This window comes from Furipterus horrens, unplaced genomic scaffold, assembly GCF_987537825.1.
Source record: "Furipterus horrens unplaced genomic scaffold, mFurHor1.1.pri manual_scaffold_4, whole genome shotgun sequence".
NCBI classification, from domain to species: Eukaryota; Metazoa; Chordata; class Mammalia; order Chiroptera; family Furipteridae; genus Furipterus; species Furipterus horrens.
In genome coordinates, this window is record NW_028327174.1 from 159,713,627 (window position 1) to 159,724,211 (window position 10,585).

General features: G+C 37.5%; 1 pseudogene; it reads left to right on the top strand.

Annotated features, from left to right (window-relative positions):
• The first annotated feature begins 5,644 nt into the window (after positions 1-5,644).
• On the top strand, positions 5,645-7,445 carry LOC150013170 (small ribosomal subunit protein mS39 pseudogene; annotated as a pseudogene).
• Positions 7,446-10,585: the final 3,140 nt, after the last annotated feature.

Below are 10,585 nucleotides of genomic sequence, written 5' to 3' on the forward strand. Positions count from 1 at the left end.
GGGGAGCAATAGGCCCATTAGGGAAATTACTGCTGATTTTTATATGCTGTCACATCAAAGTGAACTGAAGATTAATATCCTCATATTTTATTGTTAAAAAATTTTAATTTCTTTTAAGTGTGCATTTCAGGTTGTGAATCCTTGATGAGAACCCAGCTCTGTAGTTCCATTTGCATATAAAAGCTACAATACTATGACACATATCTGTCAGGAGCTACTTTACCCTCTGGAAGGTGTTCACCTGCTAAAAGTTATTTAATATTGGGATATAACTGAAGAATTAAGGAACTATAAAATATATAAATAATATGCTTAATGCTTCTTTAAAACCTCTTGCAGATTTTCTGGTTTTCTTATTATAGAAAAGAAAGAAAAGGGTATTTCACTTTCTGGAATAACTAAAGAAAGCATACAACTTTGTGGGGCCTTAGTTTGTGGATAACTTTGGACCTTCACATATGGGATATATTTAAATACTCTCTGAGACTGTTGTATTCTTTTCCTTTTATTTTAAGAAAAAGGAATCTCCAGCCAAAAGCAGATTCTGTGCCCAAACAGAGATATTACTGGGTGTAATGGGCTGAACAAAATATAAAAAGAACCCAAAGTTTCATTAGAATCTATCTTTCCGTGCCCCCATCTCTGCATTCTTCAAGTTAAAGGGTTACAGAAACAACAACAACAACAACAAAAACAACAGTAGCCTAAAGATTGATAGGATTGATTGAAAGTTTATTCAAGGTACTGCCCCTCAAGTAAACCAACTTCACCCTGATTATAATGTCCTCTTTCTCCTACTGTGGGACCTTCTTGACAAATATACTTGTGAGTTTAAAATGCTGGAAGGGAATGTCTGCCTCTGTATTTCTTTTGTTCCCTTCTGTCTGGCAGAGCTATGGGAATTATAAAGTTTTCCTCCCACTTAAAATGTCCAGACTTCCCCACTAAGGGAATTATAGTGCTTTGGGGTCAAGATTTTTATACAAACAGACATTTTGATATTCATACCTGTATCTATCCATTTATTCTTTCAACAGGCTTTTACCATGGAAATAATATGGTAAAATGAAAAATATTGTGGTTGGACATATGTGATTGTGATTATTTATTAGCTGTGTACACATAAATAAATTCTCTAACCAAGTGATTGCCAGCATCTTCTGCTTTGAAATAAAAATACGACATAAAAATTAAAAGGTATTGCATATGGAAGTGCCTATTATAGTGAATGGCTTTACCACAATGCATGTTCTTCAATTAGTAAGTTTAAAAATAAAAAGACTTGCACAGCAGAGAGAAAATGGACGAGTTTTAGTCAAAGAAATTTAGTTTTATTCCTGTCTTTGCCATTAGACATGTGAATTTGGTAAAATAATCGTTCAGGTTTATCTTTTAAATGGCCTTAGCCATAATACCTATCTAAAAATTAATGTGATATTTAAGTGAGATAAAGACAAATAAATCACCTAGCAAAGTACCTAACACAAAGCCAGTGCATGTGAAAGAGTCTTTATACATAGCAATACTGTTGTTAGAATTGTATTTTCAAAACAAAAAAAAATTCATAGGGTAGTGAATCAGAAAAGCAGGTTTAGGAAAAGGTGGGCACAGATAAGATGCCATTTGTTTCTTAAATAAATGCTTATTATCCACCTGCTAAATATGCCAGATAGGTGCCCTGAATCCAAATAATAAACAGGAGGATTGGAGCCTTGATCATCTCTTGCTCATGGCAATAGAAGCATTAAGATTAAAAATGCTCTTCAACTTTTTATTGAAATACTTGTAATGGCAAAGGAAACTTAATGCATAACCTCCAAAGAATGCTATGAGGGGCATATCTAATAATACATAAAATGTATGATCCATAGTATAATAGATGTTTGATACATGGAACCCTGAACTACATTTTCCATGACTTCTTACCATATTTTCCATCTTTTGCAAGTCTATACCTGGCTTTCCAATTCTTTGACAATACAATGCTCTTAATTTTTGCCCCTGGCCCTTCTCTATTTTGTTATAGGTCTGATTTTTTTTTCCATTGTGACTTTGAGATCACCTCCGTTCACTTTCACATTAATGCTTTTAATTGACATTGTTTCCATTGTCATTTTCAGCTGCTGGTAAAATAAGACCATTCCTAATGCAACTAAGACATTCCATTTTAAATACACAGTAAGTTGCCTGATGTCTTGGCAGTCAGAGTTCCCTAAATAAGATATGAACAGCATTTATGCTCAGAGAAGGCAAGGGGTCCAGGCAAACAAATCATAATCGAGCATCAACTCAGTTTTTGATTCACTATGGGCCATTTTAACATTTAATTCTTTGCATTAATAACAAATTGATATTGTTTAAGTATTTAAAGTCTGCAGAAGGATATATAGTAAGAAGTCCCCTTCAACTCTGGTCACCTAGCACCCATTCCTTTTCAGGGGTTGGGACAGGAGAAGAGAGTGTTGCCAATTCCTCATAGTCCTTTCAGAATGCATTATGCCTATAGGAGCAAACACAATATTAATTATTTTAATTGCAAAAACTACATACAGGATAGTTGTAACTTTGTTCATTATCTTGCTTTTTTTTACATAATAATGTATCTTGAAGAGTATCTTCAAACACTCTTTTTTACAGCAGCATAATGTTCTGTTTTATGCATGTATCTTAAATATAGCAGTTAAGTTATATTGAGGTACTGCAGTAGAAAACAGTATTTGAAAGTTTTATCACTAGTCATTTTCAGGTCCTAAGCTGACAGTGTTATCTGAAATGATAGTTCTAGAAAGAGAAAACCTCTATCTTCTCCTGAACAATACCAACTGGACAAGCAGTTCTGCAAGTTTTCTGTAGTTGGGGCGTGGAGAAAATTAGGTGAATGTAAAACTCCAACATACTCAAAAAATGAAAATGTTAAAATAGCAACATAATTATCTGTATTTTTATGTAAAGGTATTTTCCCCAGAAATGATCTTTATAACATTGAGAACAAATAACTGGGTGCACAATGCACTAGACAGATCATATATCATAAAAATGTACACCTGAAACCTATGTGATCCTATTAACAAATGTCACCCCAATAAATCTAATTTTAAAAAAGAACAAATGACTGGAAATGGAGAGTCAATAAATTTCGCATGTATCTGATTTTTTTTTAATCGAATTCTTCAGGGTTATTTTCTGAATACACAATGCATATAACTAATATTATGAAAATTAGTCTCTATCACACAAATTTGACAAAACTTAAGTAGATATTTTCACAAGCATTATTTCATTAAATTAAAAAATATGCGTTTTCTTTTTTCTGTTCTTTTTTTTTTTTCAAAGTTAACATTAAACTAGATATATTAACCTTTTGGAAGTCTCCAAATTCACAAGCTTGAATTAATTTTAACTCTGCTAAATGCACTAGCTATTTTATAACTTCTAATTTTCTGGGTTTCAAAACATTATTTTTTTTAATTAAATCTTTGCCTCCAGATTTTTGTCAACCATAATTCTGTTTTGCTCAACTATATTTAAAAGAATCCCTTTAGCACTAAGATAAACTTCACAAAAGCCAACTAATTTTCAGTGGGACTTCCTTTTGAAAAAGAAAAAAATGTTCAAATGTCTTTTAATGTTAATATTTAACTACTATAAATTAGAAATTATTTGACTAAATATTCATTTCTTTTCTGCCAATATTCAAACAAGTAGGTGTTTGTTGTGTCTCGACCAAACTGATTAAATATGGGTGGGATAGAGCTATCTCCTTTAGTTGAACCATTACACTGGGGATTAGCAATATAGCCATGTTGATATAATTTTCCTAGGTGATTTGGGTACAAGTAGATTAATGTTCTTTAATGTCCTCACCATCAATACCCCTTCCTACAAACTGACTCAGTAACCGAACATAAATGAACATATACTGGTATATACACACACACAGAGAAACAATCCACTGTGCCTCAATAAAGTGTTACTTAATAAATAACCTGTGAGTAGAAGAGAGGATACAAATTAAGATGCCTTCAGAAAAATTGTATTTAAAAACAAAGAGGCAAATTTGGCAGCCTTTTTCTCTACCCTGCAAACATTCTCTTTTGATGCTCCCATGGAGAGAAGTGATATGGAAAAGCAAATTTAGATTATGAGTAGCAGACTGAAAACCATTGAGATTCACCAATACAAACACACAAATAATAAAAAGGTGGCTATATTTTGCATTTACAGAGGAGGAATTTCAAGGACTTCGTTTTTCAGAACAGGTTGTGAGATCCTTTCACTTGTGTTCCAAATATAGACATGAACTTCAATAAGCTTGAACAGATAACCTGTGAAGAGGAAGCAGACTAGACCCAGGATTTGAAGATAGGATTTTCATATTGGTGTTTGTACATCAATACGCTCTGAGTGTGTTAACCATTTTGATTTTTAGTTTCTTACCAGTAAGAATTGAATCAAAGCAATGGCTTTCAAATTGGTGTAAGTACTTTACTGAACACCTAGATTTGGGATTTCCCACTTCTACAACAACAAATATATCAAGCTCTTTTGTTTTATTTAGCAATCTGTTTTATTGACCCAATATATCTAAAGCAGTAACATTGCAACATGAATATATCAAGTTCTTTTTTTTTTTAATTAGCCAAAAGTTTTTGCTCTCTTAACACTTTGTTAGTTTAACAGGTTATGAAATGTGAACCTTTATAAAATGTAGATCAAATTCTTCTTTATAATTCTTCAGAAACTCTTGGGTACTTTTATACTCTGTGGCCTAGCAAAAACCACTTAGGACCTGGGTCCTGAGGCTTGCCTCTCTAGCCCTAATATCCATCACACCTCAAAAAGCCTAACCTCCTCAAGCTACTGTATTTACAATTCCTGGAACTCATCATGTTTTTTACTCAACCTCATACTTTTGCACATATTCATACATATTCATGCTTCCTACTAAACAGCTGCCTTCCTTGACCTCTCCCATTTTTAATCTACAAAGTTTTTAATACTTTAAAAAGTATTAAAAAAAAGAGAGAGAGAGAGAGAGAGAGGTGGGTGAATTTACCCACCTCTGGCAAAGTGCCTGTCTTTCTGAGCTGTAATTTTGTTAAAATTGTATTTTCTTCATGACTATGCTATGAACTCTTCAAAGAGAGAGAGAGAGTATGACTTTTATCTTATCTACTGCCTCACAGGAAACACAGTATGTGGTCATTTAATTTTCCCAGAACAAATGAATGAAGAAACAAATAATCCAATGAGTTTGCAAATCAGTAGACTAGATAACGCTTCCTTCATCCACAGATCTAAATGTTCTGTGGTTTTCTAATCAGGCAAACTCATAGTTATGTACAAAGCAACATTTTGGTTTCTAACTTGGAAAAAAGTGTACTGAGTGAAGCTGAGGTCAAGGAACTTGAGGAAATTAGCCAAAAGCTTTTTGTCTCTTCCACTTTGCTCTGAAAATATTAAGATCAGGACAGAAGTAAATACCTTGTGCAGCTTTTACATTGACAGTTCACAACTGCAGCCATTTTCATCTGGGACATAACCATATACCGAGTCAATTTTAAAATATAAATCTTTTTATCATGTAACATTTCTAATAGTTGGATGCAACATACCATTGGGAGTAGTGATTTTCCTGCGACGAAGGAAAAGATGGCGGCCGTGTCCTCCGTTCGCTGCTTGAGGGTCCGCCGCAGGCTTTTCCTACCGCTGACGAATCGGCAGGCAGGTCCTCCTGGACGGGCCCCTAGTTGCAGATTTTATTCTGAAAGTTCAGCCCTCCCACAGGGTGAAAGAGCTGATGTGACAGGGATTGAAGAAGTAGTCATTCCCAAAAGAAAAAGTTGGGATAAAGTGGCTGTTCTTCAGGCTCTTGCATCCACAGTAAACAGGGATACCACAGCTGCCCCTTACGCATTTCAAGATGATCCTTACCTCTTACCAACATCTTCTGTAGAATCACGTTCATTTTTATTGGCAAAGAAGTCCGGGGAGAATGCAGCAAAGTTTATTATTAATTTACATCCCAAATATTTTCAGAAGGACATAGCTGAACCTCATATACCGTGCTTAATGCCTGAGTACTCTGAACCCCAAATTGAAGATGTAAGTGAAGCCGCCCTGAAGGAACGAATCAAGCTCAAAAAAGTCAAAGCTTCAGTGGACATGTTTGATCAGCTCTTGCAAGCAGGAACCACTGTATCTCTGGAAACAACTAATAGTCTCTTGGATTTATTGTGTTACTATGGTGACCAAGAGCCCCCAGCTAATTATCATTTTCAACAAAGTGAAAAATCAGAAGAGTTGGAAGAGGCCACAGAGGAAAAGACCAAGAAACCTAAGAAGAAGGCTGGTCAACAGCTTGGAGTTACTTGGAGAGCAAAAAATAATGCTGAGAGAATCTTTGCTCTAATGCCAGAGAAAAATGCACATTCCTACTGCACAATGATCCGAGGAATGGTGAAGCATCAAGCTCCTTCGCAGGCATTAAACTTGTATGTTGAATTATTAAACAACAGGCTCCATGCCGATGTGCACACCTTCAATTCATTGATTGAAGCAACAGCCATGATGAATGAGAAATTTGACCAAAAATGGAATAATATATTGGAGCTGCTGAAACAAATGGCTGCACAGAAGGTGAAACCAAATCTACAGACTTTTAATACCATTCTGAAATGTCTACGAAGATTTTATGCATTTGGAAAATTTCCGGCCTTGCAGACCTTACGTGAAATGAAAGCTATCGGGATAGAACCCTCACTTGCAACATATCACTATATTATTCAGCTGTTTTATTTACATGAAAACCCTTCAAAAGGATCATCCCTTGTGATCTATACTATCATGAATGAAATAATGGGAAAGAGATTTTCCCCACAGGACCCGGATGATGATATGTTTTTTCAATCAGCCATGAGAGTTTGCTCCTCTCTCAAAGATCTGGAACTTGCTTACCAAGTACATGACCTTTTAAACACTGGAGACAACTGGAAATTCATTGGACCCGATCATCGGCGTAATTTCTATTAGTCTTCTTTCCTCATTCCCAAACATTGATAGATCTTCTCCGAGCATTGGATGTGGCCAACAGGCTAGAAGTGATTCCTCAGATTTGGAAAGATAGTAAAGAATATGGTCACACTTTCCGCAGTGAACTGAAAGAAGAGATTCTGATGCTCATGGCAAGAGATCAGCATCCACCAGAGGTACGGTTGTGTTGACACTCAAGTTTCATTGTCATTGTTAGATGTATGCTAAAGAGTATTTCTTCTACTACTGAGGGCCCTGTAGGGGTAATTTCCCTGGTTTCATCTGTTATGGTGGGGAATTCTGCCATCTAAACATATCCAACCATTAGTGACATACCATATCTAAAGTCACTCTCATTCCTGTAGTCCAAAGCAAGCAACATGAAAATAGCTTCTTTTTGTCCTGACCATAGCAGCTTGCATTAAAAATAGTTGTCTAAAAAGAAAACCCAGCCCTGGCTGGTGTGGCTCAATAGATTGAGCACCAGCCTGTGAACCAGAGGGTCGCTGATTCAATTCCCAGTCAGGGCACATGCCTGGGTTGTTGTCCAGGTCCCCAGTTGGGGGCGTGTGAGAGGCAATGACACATTGGTGTTTCTCTCCCTCTTTTTCACCCCCTACCCCTTTCCCCTCTGTAAAAATAAATAAAATCTTCTAAAGAAAAGTAAAGAAAACCCATGGTTTACCCCAGGGCAGGATGTCTTATTTTTTTATTATATTATTTGTATGCTACTGTATATGTCGCCCTGGCTGGTTTAGCTCAGTGGATTGAGCGTCGGCCTGCGAGCTAAGTGTCGCTGGTTCGATCTTCCAGTCAGGGTACATCAGAGAAGGAAAACTCTGACTCCAAAAAACCTCCGCTGCCTTGCGGCATACCTCTTCAGGGGAAAGGCTAAGGGAGTAAACCCCGACAGAAAATCCGGAGCCGGAGTCCCTAAGGCGGTTTGACGTTGTAGTCAACACCGGCAACTCCTGCGGCGCACCTGAAGCCAAGCTGTATCGACTCCGTCTTTCCCTTGGACCCTTCAGCTGCGAAGAGAGGGGGGGTCTGCTGCATGGGCAACAGCAGACCCTCCATATTACCCTGCCCAGGCTCTGTAGCTTCAGTGTCATCGCAAGATGTCGATTCAACACAGGAGGAGACAGATACCATGTCACTCCCGAGTCGGACTGCACAGCCATTCTCGGCGGTGCAGATAGACTCTTAAGAAGCTACACCATCGTCTCTCGAGACGGACGGCTGCCGACGACGAGTGATTTTCAGTACCTGCCCTTCAGTGAAAATAAAAGTGGCCACATCAAAACTTACAAACAAAGTGCCAGTGGCTTGGAAGAAAATATGAGACAATTTTGTAGCATGATTTTATTTCCTAGAAACCAGATAGTTGTAGGGAATGGTTGGAGATGGGTGAATCCGAGGTGTGTGTCATTGTTGATGAGTGTGGAATCAAAAGTAGTCCCACTTCAGATAATACAAACTGGTTTAAGATTCCTGCCTTGATGACTCTTAATTTCTTCTGAAACACTTCAAAATATATCCTTGATGAGGCAAAAGACTATATTGTATGGAAAAAAGGTGAACAACAGTATTCTCAGTGGAAAAGAGATTCTAGAAGTGACTAAGTTAAATCTCTTTGCATATATATATATATTCAAACTAACGTTTTAAAACGTTTGACTGCGCTTTCTGCTGGCCTGCCACTGCCACCACCACACCGCATCCTCTCCGACCTGGCTCCACCCTCCTACCTGTCTGGATGAGTGTTTCTTCTTTATATCTTTGTTTGCTGGACTTCCATGCAGTTTGATTTTCTGGAACTTCTGGTTATTTTTAGTTTTGGGGTAGTCGTATTCCTTGTTAGTTGTGGAGGGAGATGCAGCGTGTCTGTCAACGCCTCTATCTTGGCCGCAAGTCCTTATTAGTTTCTTTATAGCTTAATTTTTTATTCTTTTACTCTTGACCACCTATATTCTTATATTTGAAGTGAACTTCTTGTTAGTTGTATATAGTTTCTTCATTATTTTCCCTCCTGAAAATATTTTATCTTTTAATTGGCATTTTTAAACTATTTGCATATCATGTAATTATTGATATTTTTGGATTATGCCTTTTATTCTCTTACTGTGTTGTTTGTTCCTTCTGTTTTTTTATTCCTCAGTTTTTCTTATCCTGTCTCCTACTGGGCTATTTGTATATTTAAAAATATTTCAATTGACCTGATGTGATTTTTATTATCTTTTTGTATAGTTTGTATAAGTGATTGCTGTAGTGATTACTGTAGATGTTGTAGGCTGGTTTGGCTCAGTGGATTGAGCGTCGGCCTGCGAGCTAAGTGTCACTGGTTCGATCTTCCAGTCAGGGCACATCAGAGAAGGAAAACTCTGACTCCAAAAAACCTCCGCTGCCTTGCGGCATCCCTCTTCAGGGGAAAGGCTAAGGGAGTAAACCCCGACAGAAAATCCGGAGCCGGAGTCCCTAAGGCGGTTCGACGTTGTAGTCAACACCGGCAACTCCTGCGGCGCACCTGAAGCCAAGCTGTATTGACTCCGTCTTTCCCTTGGACCCTTCAGCTGCGAAGAGAGGGGGGGTCTGCTGCATGGGCAACAGCAGACCCTCCATATCACCCTGCCCAGGCTCTGTAGCTTCAGCTTCACTGGAGAGGACACTCCAGCGTCATCGCAAGATGTTGATTCAACACGGGAGGAGACAGATACCGTGTCACTCCCGAGTCGGACTGCACAACCATTCTCGGCGGTGCAGATAGACTCTTAAGAAGCTACACCATCGTCTCTCGAGATGGACGGCTGCCGATGACGACGACGATATTCAAACTAAATACTTATGTCTAATTGAAAGTAAAATGGTTCCTTTGGTAAGTATAAAGTAAAAATTTTGTCATGAGAAAATAATATGTCAAATCTAGCCCTGCTGGTGTGGCTCAGTGGATTGAGTGCCGGCCTGCGAATGGAAAGGTCACTGGTTCGATTCCCAGTCAGGGCACATGCCTGGGTTGCAGGCCAGATTCTTAGTTGGGGACATGCAAGAGACAACTGATCAATGTCTTCCTCTCACATCAATATTTCTCTCCCTCCTTTCCCCTCTCTCTAAAAATAAATAAATAAAATATTAAAAAGAAAAACTACTATGTCAAATCTAATTGGCAGTGTTTTTTCCTTTGTTAGTGAATATGAAATAATGGTGGAATTTCTAATCAGTGATATTTTAGATCTAAGTTTGTGAAGTCAAATGTGGGCTCAGGCAATGAGTCCAAATGCAAAATTTGGATACTTTTGATATTTATTATTTAGTTCACAGCTTGAGTTTATTTAAAGTTATTCTATACTTTCTTAAATTACTTTTTCCAAGTTCTTTTTTTTAATTCAATATTTTTTTATTATTTGTTGGCTTTTTTGGTGCTGTTGTTTTTTAGGTGCAATATGTTTTGGTTATTAAAGAGAAGGTAACTTTTTGCATTTTGATAGAGACAGCCAGAGCCAGTTCTTGACTGCTTGTAGATTGATTACCCCAGAAAATGCATCCTAGTCTCTTGTTG